Source organism: Prinia subflava, chromosome 5 (assembly GCF_021018805.1).
Source record: "Prinia subflava isolate CZ2003 ecotype Zambia chromosome 5, Cam_Psub_1.2, whole genome shotgun sequence".
Taxonomy (NCBI): Eukaryota; Metazoa; Chordata; class Aves; order Passeriformes; family Cisticolidae; genus Prinia; species Prinia subflava.
This window is the reverse complement of record NC_086251.1, coordinates 62790538-62810477: the sequence shown is the minus strand read 5'-3', so window position 1 is coordinate 62810477 and position 19940 is coordinate 62790538.

The window sequence follows — 19940 nt, the reverse complement described above, 5'->3', positions numbered from 1 at the left end:
AATAAGGAGGGGGCTCAGGCCTCACACAAGGTGGGAAAACATCCTGGACATGAAGATATGACTTCAGCTCACTGATTTATGGCTCCTGGAGAGAGAAACGGGACATCAGCCTTGGAGATTGATGGACTTGAAAATAGAGATGGGACCCCACATCTGGAAGCCAGATCCCACCACCTGGAAAAACATATCCTGGAAGTACATCCTGGAGTATTGAAATATCAGAATAGATCACAATGGTCTATAAAATTATACAGGACAATCTATAGATTTATGGCTGTTAGGTATTGAATTGTGACATTAAAACTAGAAATGGAAACTGCTGAGAAAGCTTATGAATATGTATGAATATAGCAAATAAAATACCATCAAATCCAGCAATGGGTGTGCAGTTGGAAGGGAAAACCCCTGCCACTGTACCCAGCGCTGCCTCTTTGCTCACACTTTACCATGTTAATTAATTAATTATTAAATTGCTGCTTGATATATTGGCCGTGTCAAGCGTCTTATTTTTAACAAAAAGTCCACAGGAGCTATTTCTAAGTGAGAGTTTCCTCAGCCACTGAGGGCTGGGCCAAGGCAGCACAGGGCATGTTTTGGCTGCAGGAGCAGCAGTGGGAGAGCTGAGCAGGAAGGGAGAGCGGGGCACAGGGGGCAGGCAGTGCAGGGCTGGAGCTGGACACACACCCTGGCCAGTCCCTGGGCTCTGGGGCTTCCGTGGGGCACCGTGCCACAGCACCCATCTCCTCCCAGCCCCTGAGCTGGATGGACTGCATGACACAAAGGGGGAAGGGGCCCCACAAGCTCAGATATGGGTTGGGTGCTGCAGTGGCCAAGTGCTGCAAAGCATCCCCTGGTCTTCAGTCAGCTTTGGCAGGCTGAAATCCTTATAACCCTCTGCACAAGGAAGGGAAGGGGATTGTGTCAGCATCAGGAGAGAACTACCTTTCATTGAGACTGTCTGGAAGGCCACACTGGTGTGTCTCTGCAGTTATTTAAAATCTAAATTAGGTCACAGCCGATTACTGCCTGCATGGTGGAGACCTTGGTCTGCAGAATGGCTGAGTCTTGGGATAAAAATGCAAGAATTCAGCAGATGATATATCACTGCTTGTGTCACACACGGCCATTTATCTCCAGTTAAGACATGAATAATGCACTAAAAGATTTCTTTACTGACCAATTTCTTCAACTCCCCTTTCTGAAGTGTATAACTGGGCTTCAGGTACATGGGCAAGGAGGAAAATACTTGGGGGCTGGCACGATTCAGGAATTAGTTCTGCTTGCATTGTGAGTCGAAAGCATCTCACAGATGAAGTGAGGCGAAGCTAGGCTAAGAAAATAGAAATGGAGGTGAACATTTAAAGCCTTTTAACAACAGATTACTATGTAATAAAAGTGGGTTTCACCAATTTGTCTAATTTAAGAAACAAAGTAACCAGCTAAATCCAGGTCACTGGCTCCATTGCCCTTTAGACAAGCACATGGTTTTCTGCCAACACCTCTACACTTGCCTTTGCAGTTCCTTTAGCTTACAGAATTTGAAAAGGCATTCGTAGGAATTAGTGAAAAGCTATTAAAAAAGCAACACTCAAAGACTAGTGGAATAAAAACCTGAATGTCAGATCATGGTCATTGCACATCATCACCAGGCAGCTGAGAAAACTTCTACAAACACACACACACACCCCACACACACTGGGACAGTACTCACAACCCTGTGTTTAAAGAAACCAAACCTTTCTAGTTAATGCATGTTCCTCATACGGATGTCACAGGGCCAGGACCATCATCATTCATGCTGATGGTACAGGAAGCTTTGGCTTCCATTCAGCCCTTACACCCTTTGAGCAGGATCACACTGACAACAGAATTGGGCTGTCTACATCAGACATCACAGCACATTTTAAAACTAATTCTCTGCTCTTCTGACCTGCCATGATATTTTCCCTCTTTATAAATAAATGGCTTGCTAAGAAGAACAAAATATCAGCTATGTAGTAAAGGTTGTTCAGAATTTTATCTCCAAGGCTTAGAACTCTCTGAACTTCCCACAGATTTGTCTCTAATTTGTGTCTTTGAACCAAGATTTCCCTAAACCCTTTGTCTTTAATGGAAGAGAGATTCTTACACTGCAAAGCTACAGAAAGAAAATTACCTGATGGAAATCTGACAACCCAATTTAAGAGCATTGATCAAGAGCTGAGAACTTAGTGAAGTAAAGATAAAGGAAAAGACACAGAATAAAATTGCATTGTTTGAGATGTTATTGTAATTGTTATATAGAAAAGCATCAATAAGGGCATTGATGTTAAATGAGGAAAGGAACAGAGTATATCTCAATGAAAGCCCAGCAGAACATGCTTTTAGGGCGCATGAATAAACAGAGATCCAGATGGATTTGCAGAGAGTTTGTACTCAGCCAAAGACAGAGATGAGTTCCAGGGTTTTCTGGTTTTCAGAGAAAGCCAAACAAACCAATACTGCTGCTGAAACATCAAGACAAAAGAAAAAGAAAAAAATTTGAAGGTTTCTACTTAATAATTTCTATATTCTTTTTTACTTTTTTCTTAGTAGTTCAAAATTGTTTAAAAGATATGTTTCAAACATTTTGTAACACCACAACTTACCTCACCACTGATAGCTCTGCAGGTTCCTAAAGGAATATAAGCTTCCTAATTCTAACCAGATAATCATAAAAAAATCCTAATAAGGCATACACTAGGAATACTAGGTATAGAAATATCCTTTTTTTCTTTCCTTTTTTTTAATTTTAATTTTCACTGGATTTACCACAATTGGATATTTTTTATTCCGTGACTGCAGGTCTAAAAAACATGGCCATGGCACATGTGTTCATACATATACAAGGAATCATAAGAAAGTGAATTAAAGCAATGAAAAACTCCTCTCTCTCTCAGTCCTGCAAATCCATAGATAAATATTTCCAGAAGAGAGCCATGGTGACAGCTGAAATCTTACCAATAATTTCTCTGAAGCACTATTTCTCTGGAGTCATAAAGGCTAGACTCTCATGCTGTTAGTCAATAATAAAAGGGTCCTGTCACAGTGGACATGGGAAGAACTACACGAGGACACGCTGGTGAACGAAGCAGGAAAAGAGAGTGAGTTTATTTACAAAACTTAGTTTTATACATTTCTCATGGTGCCCGTGGATTGGAGGATGGAATTCCACCTCTCAATCCACGTTGGCCGAGCTAACTGTTAATCACATTTCTCTTCTTACTTAGAAATATGTAAACAATAAAAGACAGTTAGCAAAACATGGCCAGTGTTTATAGTAGAAAGTGTGATAAGGTGAAACTTCTGACTCTAATATGAAGAACATAACAGAAGGCTTAAAAAAGTCTTTAAAACTAGGGTGACAGGGTCCCCTGCATTAGTGCATCACGGAGAGGCTTCCCCTCATCCCTGGGCTGAGGGATGCAAAGGAGTGGCTGGGGAAGCGCTGCTGTGGCTGAGGGAAGATGGGAGGTGGGATGTGGAGGAGGTGGAGCTGCTGGCTTGTGTCCTCTTGGCACTCTGCCCACGGGCAGGTGGTGCCAGCCAGGCCAGGGCTCCCAGGTCAGATGGCCTGAGCTCTCAGGGGGTGTCAGCCCTGCGGGGAGCTCAGCTCAGCCCACCCAGGCACTGCCCACAGTGCAGGGATGGGCTGTGCTATTCTGTACCCTGTGCCCTGCGGCCCCTCCTGGGTGTGTCCAAGCAGCAAAAGCCTGAGTTTGCCACCAGATCTCGGCTTTTAGTTTGGGATTTTTTCCAGGAAATCATTTCCAGAGCAATAAAGAGCAAGTCTGAGTCTATCTTAAAGCTACACACTTTTGTGTGTAATCATTTTGACCTGCTTCCCTGATAAAAGGAGATTTATCTGAAAGTCCTGAAGGCACTAAAGCTGTTGTGAGGAAGGATGCTGAGCACACTGGCCAGGGAGATAAATGAACCTAGTCAGGCTATAAATAGCACCAGAAGGATGTTATTAAATCAATGCTTGTGGAATCGGGCTTCTGCTTAGCTTTCTATTTTTTTTCTCTCTTTCTGATTTCCCTGCCAAGACAATCAGAGGAAGATCTTTGCAAATGTTTTCCTGCAATTTTCTTTTAAAAACCAACTATGTTTACACAGTTGGGATATCATATGTGGCATATTGGTTGGGGGTGCATAAATTCATTGTAACCAATATAATAAACCAAAATATAAACCAAAAGCACAAAACCCACTCAGTCTATTTTTGTCTGGTTTCTTCCCTTCCCTTGGACTCTGAGAAATGTACTTTGCTCTGTCCTCCGCACAGTAAATTCCTGAAGTAGACAATCAATCGTTGTCTGTCAGGGATTGTTTCAGCAACTTCTCTTGCTTTTACTTTCATTTTATATGATGCCCTCCAGAAGCCACATTTTTATGTTTTGTCAGAAATCCAGTTGTCCTGCAATAGGAAATCTTTCCCTAAACCAAGTACTTGTTTCATCTGGACGGTTTATTATCCATTCTCAGACATTTGTTCTCTTTTTATAAATGGAAGCAACAAATTAAATGAAAACTGTAAAGCTGACAAATACCAGCCATCAGAGGGCAGATTAAGAGCACCTCAACAACATTTTTTATACAATGACTGCTGAGGTAATAGAGTAAATTTAAAACAAATTGTGGGAAAAGTGCTTTGTATCACCTCTTTTCTGACCTTAATCCATGGGCAGAGGAACAGCCAGAGGCTGTGCACATCCTCCTGTCACTGCAGAAAAGCCCCCAGTGGTCTGGTTTGTTTTGGAGCCAGGCTCTTGTCCATGGTGCCCAGCAATAAGACCAGAGGTAATGGGCAGAAACCAATGCCCAGGAAGTTCCACCTGAACTTAAGGAAGAAAAGCTTTCCTGTGCAGTGACCAAGCACTGGAACAGGTTGCCCAGAGAGGGTGTAGAGTCTCCTTTACTGGAGACAGTCCAGAATAATCTGGACACACTCCTGTGTCATGGGCTCTGGGATGATCCTGGCTGAGCTGGGAGGTCGGAGCAGATGAGCCACTGTAGTCCATTCCAGCCTGACCCATCCTGGGATTCTGTGCTCCTGCCAAGCAGCATCTGTGGGGGGATTCAACCACAAAGTTCCCTATTCAGACACTGACCAATATTCCATACCCTCCACACACCTCCACTCCCATGTCCCCATGGCTGCTGTCCTTGCTGCACCACAGAGACCTTGGGGCAGGGGACTCAGCACCCTCTGGGAATTACCACCATGGCCTTCAGCCTCCTTGTTTCCTGGACAGGCAGTTCATTGCTTCTTCTCTCTTGTAATATCCCCGTCTTCCTTCCTTCTAGTAGGGCTTGGGTTGGTTTGCCATGGTTTGTGAACCCATGAGAACAACCTGCGTTTTAACTGCCTTGGGTGAGGATGGGTTATGGGAATAACCCTTCTGTGAGGCTGGAAAGCCAAAGCCTGCAGGGCTGGCAGGGAGGCTGATGGCAGCTCTGCCATGCAAACACATCTCTGAGCCAAAGATGCTTTGCTGTAACCCAAAACATACCGAGGGGGGATGTGCCCTGGGTTGAAATCAAGTTTTGTTCTCTATTCTTCCCATCAATATATTTGGTAGCATCAAAAACTGTTAAAGGTGAAGCAGAATTTCAGTTGCGGAGAGAGAAAAAGCACCTTTTTTAGATCTATTCAGACCAGGAAACAGTGGATGATATCAAACTGATGTCATAGAGCCGTCAGAGTGAAAGGCCCTGTATCTCCAGCACAATGTGGATGCAGAACAAAAGCCAAGTCTCCAACAGCTTCTGAGTATATCTTTCAAGTAAAAACAACTTTTCAAATAAACCTTGAGGAAAAACAAAATGAACAGCTACATGAATAACAAATGATACCACACTGAGTGTTACAAGTCTTCTGGATGGAGCCATCTGTTCTTGGAACCCATATATTTATGCTTCCAATGTGACTTTCTGTATTCCTGCAACTAGAGCTGATATTAAACATGGTAATGCACTTGTGTGTTAGTACATTTTTCTTGCAGCCTTTTTTAACTGCTGGGTTTATCCAACAGCTTTCATGCTAGGATACAAACAGGAATGTTCCTAAGTCATACTCATGTGGCCATAGATCACTGGATATGACAGAGTAATGCAAAGAATAAAAAGCTTTTTTTCCCTCTGTTGAACAGAAAAATATTTCTGTCTTCCTACTAGATGATTATTAGCTTTTCAGCAAGAAAGATATGGCCATGCAAAGACTCCTCTTTTCTTCTTTACTTTGCTCAAAGTTTCTGAGCAGCCTGAACTGAGTGATGCTCCTTCCGTTCCAAGTACTATGTGAGCACTGAATTGTGATTCATTATCCTGTCCTCAAGGAATTCAGGAGACAGCAACACACATTCCTGTGTTACAAGAGATCACACACTAATTAACAGCATTATACATTTATGAACCAATTATCATATTTGCACAGGACAAGTGCATCCTACTTCTAATTATAATTTAAGGTCTCACTTGAATAAGCTGTCGTTGAAGAAAAACCCAGTGCACCCTATTAGCATTTTGCAAGTGGAAGTCAAGATATTCGGCCAAGTGAGCTCTGCAGCTTCCTTCCCCAGCATTAGCAGGATTATGTCCTCCCCTGTGCAGCAAAGGGCTGACTTGCCTTTACTCAGCAAATGCTTCTCACTTCTTCTGCTTCTTCCAGAACATCCTCTCCCAGCCTCTCTCTGTGTGGCTCGGAATAGGAGGGGGGGTCAGTTATCCCTCAAAGGCCTGGTTCTTGGAAAACAAACACCAGACACCCAGGTACCATAAACGTGGCAGTTTGAAGTTATTGACTCTTTGCAAGCACTGCAGAGCAGTGCTAGCAGTGCTGGTCTCTCCCTCAGTCTCCCCTCTCTCTCTGTCTCTGTTCCTACCAGCCATGCAGAGACAAGAGGAAAACTGAAGCAGAAATGAGTCTTTGCTTGAATGTCTTTTGTGTAAAAGGAAAACAAGCTGCCTCTCAGAGCACGTAGCAGCTCGGGTATGTGACTGCCCCTCCTGTGAGGGCGAGCACAATCTGTGCTCCCACCCCTCGCATGGGTGGGACGTCCTTGCCTCCATGTCTCACACATCTCCACATCCCTCTGTGTGCTCCACCAAAACATATTTGCCAATATCCAGGAGCTCTTTCCATCAACAAACTAATAAAAATTTGGGTATTTTATTTTCTCTTCCAACAGAGGAGTTCCATATGTGTAACGTCCACAGCCACCTTCGCTACCCATCTCTACAAGGAGTATAGATGAAAAAATAATTTTAGTAGTCCTTTAAACAGCCAGAAATTAGTCATTCAAACTGATAGTGTCATGGGAAAGCCTGGTCCACACAGCTGTCTGGAAAATTCATAGATATCTGAGAACAAAATGTCATAATATTTGGCTCTGGAATTTATAGTATTTACTTCTTCTGCTACTCCCTCTGCTAAAATATATTCTGTTACTTTTTTGTCAGTTCCTGGATAAGGAGAGAAGCAATACTTTAATCTTTTCTGAGACAGACTGTATATTTTAAAAGCTCTATAAACATGACTTTTCCAAAGCACTGTTGTTGTTCCTGCAGGCAGTAATGTTGCAAACCAAGTAATAAGACTTCAAGCACTAATCAAAATATTCAGAATTGCAAGCTGGTGACAAACAACCTGAAGCCTAAATAGCTCTTAGCAGTAAAAATAAATCTAGCCTTGTCTGGGGTCTCCATGGACTTTTGTACCTCATGAACCATAAATGTATTTCCATTTCAGCTTTCAAATTAGTTGCTGTTTAGGCTGCCTCAACATCTGTGGGAAAACCTTCCCTGGCAGAGGAAGCAAACAGCTTTGTAGAGATTCTGGTTAGTGAGGTTGAGCAGTACCCTCAGAGGAGACCTGCTTCCAAAAACAATGCTGTCAGTTTTCCTGTTTTATTACTAAAGTGCTTTTAGTTGAATCCAATGAGTCTGCTCTGCCAGTGGAGTTAAATCCACTCTGGCAGCAGCAGCCACTGGCTCTGGGCATGTGGTGGCCAAGGCCACTGGTTGGCCTCTACCAGATGCAGGGGCTGCTGTGCCCAGAGTAAAAATACTAGAAATTTTCATTTAAATGATCTCTTCTAGTCCCTTTTGAACTGCATTTTAAGCTACTCAGACTGTACCAAACAATCTACATGAACATCACATGTCACAAGCTGTGCAGTGCTGGTCACAACTTGGGGCAAGAACAGGCTGGTGACACTGTGATATTTACTGACAAGATAAAATACATCCTGGAGAAAAAACACCATTATTTCCTTCACAAATGAAAGCAGGCATTCCTAAAGCTACAGACACTCTCTGAAATGCCTGTTTAAAGTAGCTGGTAAATAGGAATACTTCCCACTAGCTTCGGGTAGCAGAATGTTTAAAGACGTGGTCTAAACCACCCGCTGCTTTATCTGAGACCCGGGGACAGGGTGTGCTAAGGGAGATGCTAAAGCCCAGCTCTCTGCTGCTGAACCAGACATCCACACGCGCTCTTAGGGATGTGTTGGGAGCTTTCTGAGCACCCTGTCTGAGTGTGCTGCCACGAGGGAGGCCCAAAAAGTGCCCGGAGAGATGAACCTTCAGCTGGTCTTTTTGGCAATGCAGGTGAGGTCACTGGTACAAAAATTTCTATGCCCTGTGTATTCTGCAGCAGGGTTTTGAGCTTTAATCCAATTTATTTGACTGGTAGAGTAAAAAAAACAGTTGGAGATGTGTGCCTCCAGGCATACACAAAGGACAAACAAAGGAATCCCTGGTCCTTTATACCCTGACAGTCCATGCACCTGATCTTCACCCACTCCTCACACACCCTGCACACTCCTCTTTGTCCAAAGGTGATTTTTGGTCGGGGGTCCTCTAGCTCCTGACTGGATTCTTCGTCTGTCTAACAGTGGGTCAGCAGCTGACTTTAAGTTGTGGCTTCCTTATCTCCCAGTTTCCACTGGCCTCAGGTCTGCCTTTTACACAACTAAGCAAGAGCTCAAGACAAGTTCAGTCTAAGATAAGATAACTTCAATCTAAGGCTTTAGTTCAGTTTTGGTTGCTCATATTAAGTAAACTTACTCAGACAAAAGAATACCATTAGTACGATTCAGCTGGCCACAATTTATCCACAGGATTCACTCAAGAGCCCATTTGTCATGTTCATATGTCATGGGCCATCCTGAACACCCTGTGTTCCCCCCACCTTCCCCCTGCCCCCAGCTTCGCATGGACAAGAAGAGCATCTCTCCAGAGCAACACTGCAGATATTGGCAATTGAGTGATTAACATTATTAGTTTCCTGTTCAGTTTAGTATGAGAAGAAATCTGGTTTCTGGTTTCATTCCTTCTGGGGCAAATAAGATGAAACAGAGCCAAAGTGGAAAATATGCATATCTAAAGTGGAAAGGAATTCATTCATGAGACTGATAAAACAGAATCTTACCAAACATTTAAGGAAAATACTTAAATCCATTTTATTCTCCTTCTCTATATGAAAGACAGTGAATTTGAGGTACCAGTTTGAATTCATTTTGAGTCAATTCACATGCAGAAAATGTACTTCTTTGCTCAAGGGAAGACAATTAATGAATCTAACCTCATAGCTATAAAGTATCAGTTCCATAATTAGCACAGTAACCTCAGACCAGTAAGCCTCATTATCTGTATTGCTCACTTAATCCTGTCCTCTTAGGCATAGATAAATAAACGGAAAAGGAATTGCATTATTTATCAGTTAAAACATTAAATAAAACAGACTAATAATAATCATCAGTTAAAGTCAATGTGACTCTTGCTGTAGTCACACATTTCTACTGTTTTGCTGACAGGATGCCCAGGCTTCCTCTTTGCTTCCCTGTGTGGTATCAATACTGTACCCACAAGACTTCAGGAGCACTTCTCCTGTGATCTTCCCACTGTTTGCAGTACTTTGTTCCACATGCTAGCTGGGTACACATTTTCCATCAGTGGCTCCAGATCTATTCAGAGTCTTGGATGTAGGTTTATTTATCTCTCTGAGCAGAAACGATAGATTTTACTTCCTTCTGGTATTTTGCCAGTCAGAAAAGACATTTTCTTCCATTTCTCACTATTTCTGCTCAGCTTTGGTCAATACTTCTTTTTGGTTAACTACAGAATTTATCATTGAATTTAATTATACGTTTCACTTTGCCAAAGAATTATGTGGTTTAAAAAAGTTGAAAATATGTTCATTTGTGATTATGTGCTCCTTAGCTCTCTGTTTCAGCAAGCTAAACATTTTCAGCAGGCTTTTGGAAGCAGCATTTTTTTAAAGACGTATTTTTGTTCGTCTGGACACCTTTTGTTTTATTGACTGTGCCCCTAACTTTACCTCCTGTCACCTTCAGCAATATTACCACGCAAGACTCAGACTTTTTTGTGCAATTCCATTATTATCATTGCCCTACTGTCCCAGTTCCTTCTCTGTCTTACCTCAGGCTGGCTTGCAGCAGCCCCACCACAATCCTTTGAAGCCTTGGCACAGAGCACACTTGCTTACCCTCTCAGTCACAAGTGTCCTTCCCGGCCACCACTGGCCACTGCCCTCTCTCGAATAAAGAAGTCACTAGAGTTGGGGCAGAACTGATTGTACAATAAAAAATATTAATGAAAAAAAGAATATTGAGGTGTGACTAGGGATTTGGTAGGGTTTTGTATCTCTTACTCAAGTAGCATTCCAAATAAAGTTTATTTCCAAGAAATTTGGAGTTGCTGTTTTGCTGTCTTTTGGGGGAATATCCATACCCAGACACACACAGCCATGCATGAATACACCCAAACTCACTGCCCTCACCACAAACACTGAAAGCAGCGGTCCATGATATTTGTAAGGGGAACCGGGGCAGGTTCGGTGCCCCGGGAGCCCCCGGGCCCTCCCCGCGGGTCCCTCCCGGGGCTGCAGGGATCCGGCCCGGGCTGTTGTTATCCAGCACAATCTCATCAGCTTTTATCCCTCAGCAGCGACCTGACGGTGCTGCGCTAAGCCTACACAAACAGCATTTGTAATTAATCTATTTCCCTAAGATTAGCATGTCAAATGTCACAGGGAGGCATGTAAGATCCCCTCGGAGCCTCAGATCCTTTTGTCCGCACGGCTTTGAGCCCGTGGCGGTGTCAGAGCCAGCGAACGGCGCGGCGGGGGCTCCCCGCGGACCCTCCCCTGCCCTGGAGATCCTCGGCTCGGCTGGGGCTGAGGAATCCCGGGGCTGCTCCAGCCCCGCGGCGTGGGCGAGGCCAGGGAACGGCCGGGATCGCCCTGGGAGAGGGGACGGTCCCTGCATGGCCGAGGGGGGCTTGGCACCCTCACCCCTCCCCTGCTCCAGCTCCCCCATCCCATCCCATCCCATCCCATCCCATCCCTTCCCATCCCATCCCATCCCATCCCATCCCATCCCATCCCATCCCATCCCTTCCCATCCCATCCCATCCCATCCCATCCCATCCCATTATCCCATTATCCCATTATCCCATCCCCACTGGTTCAGGAGGAGTCGATGCTGTCTCTGACCTCTCCCCTTCCCCACGGCTGCACCGTTTATAAACCAGCAGCAAAACATTGCCAGGAGCCTCGGAGGGATTTGTTTTATCTTCCTCTGGCATGAAAACATCTTGTACCGAGCCCTTCTTACCTGTAAGGAAAATCCCTTTTTCGCTCCAGCACAAGACATTTTTAGCTTTAATTCCAGGGCTTCTCCCGGGGGTTGGAGGGAAAGATCCCAGATCCCATCAGGGCTCTGCTGCTGCTCCCAGGAATTCTCTGCTCATCCCAACATTTACATTTCAGATCAGCCATCCCCCCACATCCTCCCAGCCAGGAATTCCCAATTCCCAATCTCCCACCCATCCCTGCCCTCTGGCACTGGAAGCCATTCCCTGTGTCCTGTCCCTCCAGCCCTTGTCCCCAGTCCCTCTGCAGCTCTCCTGGAGCCCCTTTAGGCCCTGCCAGGGGCTCTGAGCTCTCCCTGGAGCCTTCTCCTCTCCAGGGGAACATTCCCAGCTCTCCCAGCCCGGCTCCAGAGGGGCTCCAGCCCTGGAGCAGCTCCCTGGGTTCCTCTGGAGGAGGTGATGAAAGTTTTCATTTGGACTTTCGTGGCAAGAGGAGAAATCTCGTATTTTCTAAGCACAATCCTCCTCTCAAAAACTCCCCCCTTTCACTGGGTTCTCTGTTCAGTGCAGCTCTTTCCTTTTGAGTAATTAAAAACTATGACCTTTACTAATTGAATTTAATAATTAATAAGTAATTTTGAAAGCAGGTTCCTCAAATAAGGTTATTTATTTCCTTTCTTTCTGCAGAATAAAAGAATTTTTCCATCATCAAATCCTCCCTGGAGGTGATTCAGGGGGGGAAATGCTCCCCTGGCATTCCAGGAGGGGATTATCCCCAATCCTGGTTTCTGTCACCTTATCCAGCCCCAGGCCATGCCATGGGCAGCCAGGACAGGTCACCCACGAGCACCCATTCTGTCCCCTGCCCTGTCCCCATCCCAAATCCTCCTTTCCATCCCTTTCGTTCCTCCTGGAGCATCCCAGGGTAAATCCCTGCAATCCCACAGCCCCAGAGTCAATCCCAGGGTCAATCCCATACAATCCCACAGCCTGTCCATGCCCCAGGGTCAATCCCATACAATCCCACAGCCTGTCCATGCCCCAGGGTCAATCCCATACAATCCCACAGCCTGTCCATACCCCAGGGTCAATCCCGTACAACCCCACAGCCTGTCCATGCCCCAGGGTCAATCCCATACAATCCCACAGCCTGTCCATGCCCCAGGGTCAATCCCAGGGTCAATCCCATACAATCCCACAGCCTGTCCATGCCCCAGGGTCAATCCCATACAATCCCACAGCCTGTCCATGCCCCAGGGTCAATCCCGTACAACCCCACAGCCTGTCCATGCCCCAGGGTCAATCCCATACAATCCCACAGCCTGTCCATGCCCCAGGGTCAATCCCAGGGTCAATCCCATACAATCCCACAGCCTGTCCATGCCCCAGGGTCAATCCCAGGGTCAATCCCATACAATCCCACAGCCTGTCCATGCCCCAGGGTCAATCCCATACAACCCCACAGCCTGTCCATGCCCCAAGGTCAATCTCAGGGTCAATCCCATACAATCCCACAGCCTGTCCATGCCCCAGGGTCAATCCCATACAATCCCACAGCCTGTCCATGCCCCAGGGTCAATCCCATACAATCCCACAGCCTGTCCATGCCCCAGGGTCAATCCCATACAATCCCACAGCCTGTCCATGCCCCAGGGTCAATCCCATACAATCCCACAGCCTGTCCATGCCCCAGGGTCAATCCCATACAATCCCACAGCCTGTCCATGCCCCAGGGTCAATCCCAGGGTCAATCCCACAGCCTGTCCATGCCCCAGGGTCAATCCCAGGGTCAATCCCATACAATCCCACAGCCTGTCCATGCCCCAGGGTCAATCCCAGGGTCAATCCCAGGGTCAGTCCCATACAATCCCACAGCCTGTCCATGCCCCAGGGCTTTCCCAGAGCTGCTCTGGTGTCCTGCAGACCCCCCAGCCCCTCCCAGGGGTGTCCCCAAGCTGCAGGGGACACCGAGCTCCATCCCGCCCCTCCCCTGGCTGTCCTTCCCCAGGGACCCCACAGCTCTGGGCACTGTCCTGGCACCAGCACAGCCCTTGGGATCCTCCCTGCCACCGTCCCCAGCCCTCCCAGAGCCTTCCCAGCCCGGGAGCTGCTGTCACAGCGAGGCTGGCACAGAGCAGGGCCCCACGTGTCCCACATTACCCCCGTGCCACCCTGTCTCCAGCGTCTCCAGGCAGTATTAAAATGCTTTCCCCCCCCATTTTCTCCCTCTCTTTCTCTGCCTCCTGCAGGAAATTCAGGGTGACACAGCGCGATGAGCTCTGTCACTTTGAATTAGCGCGGCCGGGCCGGGTTTATCTGCAGCAGGGCCATGCAGATGAGATGTGATCTCCCCGGGAGGAGGCAGGGAGGGACACAGAGCCACAGAACCGGCACTCCCGGGATGGGCTCTGGGCTCTCCACCTGCTGCTGGAGCCCTGGGCACTGGGAATTCCGAGCTCTCTGTGACCCCCAGGCAAACCCTGCACTGACCTGAGGGCTTGGAAAAGGCTCCAAAATTGAGTGACAGCACTGGGATTGTGGAGTTTGAACAGAAGTGTGTAACAGCCTCCCAACAGCCCTTTGGGAACAATAAAACTCAGATTTTGTTGCCTTCAAATACCCCCAGACCCCTCTGGGGTCGGTGTTTGGGGTCCCTGGGCAGGAGTGTAGGGCTTGGGGGGCTTTGGGGTCCTGCCAGCCCCAATCCCACCTGCCAGGGCCACAGAGGGCAACATGTTTGGATCCCTAGGGAGCCTCAGCCTAGCTGAGGATTTGGGGCGATCATGGGAATGGGAATGGGGCACCAAAACTTTTCCCATGCACCAAGGGAGCTGCTCAGCCAAATTTTTAAATGGATTTGGAAAACCCAGCTTTGAACCATGAATGAAATGTTCCACTGGACCAGGCTGCTGCGAGGTCTGTCCAGCCTGGCCGTGAACACCTCCAGGGATGGGCATGTCCAGGATGGATTCATCTGTCAAGGGATGAGCATTTCAAACAGGGCACTGATTCCTGGGGACCGGAGAAACTCTGGCAAACCCTCATGCCCTTCCCCAGGGTCTCCCTGCTCCCCCAGCTGATGCAGGGATAGGCAGCATTCCCTGGTCAGGATGATGGGACCCCCCTCACGTGCCACAGCCGAGGTGGGCACAGGGCTGGGGTCCTGCCAAGGCTCCAAGGTCTCCAGCAGGAGAATCCCAGAGCCATCCCCCCCCGTCCTGGCACGCAGGGTCACCTCTGCCTTGGCACAGTGCCCTCCAGTGCCTTCCCAGTGCCCTCCCAGTGCCCTCCCAGTGTCCTCCCAGTGCCCCTCCTGCCCCCTGGGCCTGCCCTGTCCTGCACCCTCAGGAACAGGAGGGCCTTGGGAAGGATTTTGGGAAGGAAGGATGCTTTGTGCCCTCTCCCAGGAGCCAAGGTGAGGCTCTGCAGGGACCATCCTGCTCCCCTGCCACCCTTCCTCTCTGTCCCACTCCCATTCCCATTCCTCCCATTCCCATTCCCATTCCCATTCCCATTCCCCTATTCCCATTCCCCCATTCCCATTCCCATTCCCATTCCCCCATTCCCATTCCCATTCCCATTCCTATTTCCCACTCCCATTCCCATTCCCATTCCCATTCCCCCATTCCCATTCCCACTCCCATTCCCCCATTCCCATTCCCATTCCCATTCCCCCATTCCCATTCCCATTCCCATTCCCATTCCCATTCCCATTCCTATTTCCCATTCCCATTCCCATTCCCATTCCCATTCCCATTCCCATTCCCATTCCCATTCCCATTCCCATTCCCCCATTCCCACTCCCATTCCCATTCCCATTCCCATTCCCATTCCCATTCCCATTCCCATTCCAGTGAGCAGGGCCCAGCCCCGCTGCCCTGGCTGTGGCCCCCTCCCGCCTCTCCCGGATTTCCCCACCCCTCTCTCCCTGTTCTTTCCGCAGCTCTCTCCCAGTGCTGAGTGAGGACTGGGAAGGAGGGAACTGCCCGGGTTTGCTCCTAGCTGGGCGTCAGCCTGAGCTGAACCAGTTTAATCTGAATCACCACAAACCCCCCGGGAAATACTGGGGAAATTTATAAATTATTATCTGCGGCTCTCCAAATTAATCTGCACAAATAAGTAAAGCACTTTTTCGTTTAGGATTTTGAATAAACAGGAAGGCAGAGAAAGCTCAGCACACACTTGGCGTGTGCACTGGCAATGCCAACATTCCCAAATGTTCCCTTGGAATTCCAGGGCCATGTGGGCATGGAGCAGAAGCTCCAATGGAAGTAGAAGCCCTGGCACAGGTGCCCAGAGCAGCTGTGGCTGCCCCTGCATCCCTGGCAGTGCCCAAGGCCAGGCTGGACACTGGGGCTGGAGCAGCCTGGGACAGTGGGAGGTGTCCCTGGAATGAGATGGGATTAAAGGTTCCTTTCCACCCAAACCATCCCAGGATTCTGTGACGTGTTGAGATTCGCTTCCCCTTTCTCCATGCAAACAGGAGAAGCAGGTTCCAGCCTATTCCCAACCTCTGCCTGCCCAAGGAAAGGCTCTTGGACACCAGAACCCCCTTCACTCGTGCACTCCCTCCTCATCCATAAAGATTTCCGTGATCTGGCAGGGAGGAAGAGAAGGAGACGAGCCAGAAACAGCTGGGGGCTGGGAGAGCCAGTGGAGCTGGTTATGGGAACAGGGATCTGTGGAAGGAGCTCCTGGCACTCTCAGGGGCTCCCTGGGGCTGTGCCGAGGGCAGGGAGACCCCATTCCAGCTGGGAGAGCCCCAATTCCCAAAATGTGACCTTCAGGGAACTGAGGGATGGGACAGCACAGGGGAAAACAGCCTCAGGTTGCACAAGGGGAGGTTTAGGTTGGATATTGGGAAAATTCCTTCCTGGCAAGGGCTGTCCAGGGCAGGGATAGAGTCCCCATCCCTGGAGGGATTGAAAGCCCTGGGGATGTGGCACTTGGGGACATGGGGCAGTGAGGCCTGGGCAGTGCCAGGGAAGGGCTGGACTCGGTCTCAGAGGGATTTTCCAAGCTAAGGAATTCCATGACTCCATGGCGGGGTACCTGCCCTCCTGCCCATGGGCCTAAGGGAGAAGTGCCCAAGCACAGCTTTGTTTGGATTAACTTAACCCACAGCAGGAATTTCCCCATGGAAAGGGAGCTCAGGCCTTGGAAGTGCCCAGGGAGGTTTGGAGTGCCCATCCCTGGAGGTGTCCCAGGAATTCCTGGAGGTGGCACTGAGAGCTCTGGGCTGGGCACAGGGTGGGCATTGGGCACAGCTGGGACTGGATGGGCTGGGAGGGCTTTTCCAGCCTCAGTGACTCTGGAATCCTGTGAGTGCCCTGGGACAGGGGTCTGGGGGGCTCCGGGGGTCAGAGCAGCAGGGGGGGCTGGAGCAGCCTGTGCCTGTCCCTGTGCCAGTCCCTGTGCCTGTCCCTGTGCCACCCAACAGCGACATCCAGAGCCTGTCCTTGTGCCACCCAACAGTGACACCCACCACGGTCCGACAGTGACACCCAGCGCCTGTCCCTGTGCTAGCCAACAGTGACACCCAGCGGGACCCAGCAGTGACATCCAGCAGTGACATCTAGCGGGACCCAGCAGTGACATCCAGCAGTGACATCCAGCAGTGACATCCAGCAGTGACATCCAGCGGGATCCAGCGGTGACATCCAGCAGTGACATCCAGCAGTGACATCCAGCGCCCGCCCTGCCCCGGTGCAGCCCCGCCGCCGCCGCTCCGCCCCCGGCCGCAGTTCCAAAGGAAAAGCGGCTTCTCCTTTTCCCGAGAGCAGCCCGTGACAGCGGCTCCTCCCGAATTCCCGGGATTGGCGCGGACACGGCACGGACGGGAGGCTCGGAGGAGGCTCGGCCCAGCCCGGTGCTGCGGGGCTGGGGCACCGGTACCGCCCGGATCATCCCGGTACCGCCCGGATCATCCCAGCACCGGCACTATCCTCATCCCTGGCACCGCCACCGGCATCCCTCGGCTCATCCCCGGTACCGGCACCAAACGAATCGTCCCCGGTATCGGCACCATCCTCATCCCCCCGGCATCAGCACCACCGCATCATCCCCGGTACCGGCACCAACTAAATCATCTCCCCGGTACCGGCACCAACTAAATCATCTCCCCGGTACCGGCACCGCCCGCGTCCCTCCCGCACCGCCCGGGCCGGGTCCCGCCCCTGTCCCCGCCGAGCAGCCCGGGCTGGCCGGGACACGGGGACAGCTCCGGGCTCTGCCCGCTCTCCTTCCCCTGGGGATGGAGGAGCTGAAATCCCTTCTCCCGTTCGGATGAAATCCCTTCTCCCGTTCGGATGAAATCCCTTCTCCCGTTCGGAAAGGCTGGGAGAGCTGTGAATGTTCCCCTGGAGAGGAGAAGCTCCAGGGAGAGCTCAGAGCCCCTGGCAGGGCCTAAAGGGGCTCCAGGAGAGCTGGAGAGGGACTGGGGACAAGGGCTGGAGGGACAGGACACAGGGAATGGCTTCAAATTGGAAAAGGGGAGATTTGGGTGGGATTTTTGGAAGGAATTCCTGGCTGGCAGGGTGGGCAGGCCCTGGCACAGGGTGCCCACAGAAGCTGTGGCTGCCCCTGGATCCCTGGCAGTGCCCAAGGCCGGGTTGGACACTGGGGCTGGAGCAGCCTGGGACAGTGGGAGGTGTCCCTCTGAGATCTTCCTGGAGCCTTCTCCTCTCCAGGCTGAACAATCCCAATTTCCCAGCCTTTCCACGGATATGTCCCATTTTCCAGAGCAATAAGAAGTGTTTAAATCCCAGTGCTCTGATCCTGTGTGTGCTGGAGCTTGTCCAAGTGCATTAACAACAAATTAAAGCAGTGTGGGGGCGAAAACCTGGATTTGACCATAAACAGCCTGGAAAAGTGGGAGAGAAGGGGCAGCAGCTGGGGAATGAGAACATTCCATGAGAGGTGGGAGCACCAGACAAACCAGGACTCCCTGGGTTTATTTCATTCATCAGCCTCACATCCAGTGGAATCATCACAACAATGCTTAGAGAGCACAAGAACAACACCCTGGGAACTGCCAGAGAATCCCAGCACGGTTCAGCGCTCCCCCTGTGGAACTTGGGCCACTTTTGTAGACAAAACAAAACCAAGATGCTAAAAAAATATATATATATTTACAGGTAAACCCACAAAAATACAGGGATCAGTTCTTACCCTCAACCAAAGCACTCTGGCCAAGCCCGAGTACAAAATTCCCTGTACAGTTATTAAATCCTGCTAAAAATCTTATTTTCCTTGGGTTTAAAACACAACACACCACACAAGGCAAAATAATAGTAGTAGTAGTAGTAGTAGTAGTAATAATAATAATAATAATAATAATAAAGGAATTGTCATGCAGTTCTTTGTGTTTCAGGTCAATGGAAGGAATCGAAGGCAATTTGGGATGTTTGGCATTGTTTCATACAGGGAATTACAGATGGGAATTCACTGAAGCAATGTTATCTCCCAGAAACATTTGTAACACGGACAAAAATTCCAGCAGTTTCTGCAAGGGAAGCGTTCCTAGGAGGAGACTGGCAAGCAGCCTGTAGATTATTATCTTTTAAAAAGCAGAAGTTCTGAGCTGTATGGACGGGAATGAACTCATTTAAGCCATTGTAAAGTGCAGTTTGAGAGGTCAGGAGCTGGAACCAGACGATAATCGGGAATTGTGGCAGGTCCTTGCTTTTCCAGCTCCCAGCCAGACACTCCACAGGATTGCTGAGTTTCCACATGGCTTTGCCCTGGTTCTGTGTCTGGTCTCCCTCTGCCCGAGCACTGCAGGGACAGGATGGAGTGAATTTAAGGGATCCCTGAGCTGATCCAGCTCCAGGTAAGGAGCTCATCAGTGACAGCAGGAAAATTCTTGAGGCATTTCTCCTGCAGATTTCAAAACAGTTTCTGCTGCTCTCTGCAGTGAGGCAATGTCACAGCCACAGCACGGGGTCTGTCTGGGACAGCACTCACCTCCTCTGACCTCATCCCAGCAGAAGAATTCCCCATGGAGAGGGGTGGAACAGGGTGGTCCTTAAAGCCCCTTTCACCCCAAACCATTCTGGGGTTTATCATTCCCACGGGAGAAAGGGAATAAAACATTTTGCAGTTTTCAGTGCTTTGACTTCCATAAATGAAAGATGTTGATATAAATAATCACCATAATATTTTTTTTTTGTTCTGATTTATGAGGGGTTTTAAATGATGCTTTTGTTGTTTATGGGGTTTTGCTGTGATCCATCCCTGGCAGTGCCCAAGGCCAGGTTGGACACTGGGCTTGGAGCAGCCTGGGACAGTGGGAGGTGTCCCTG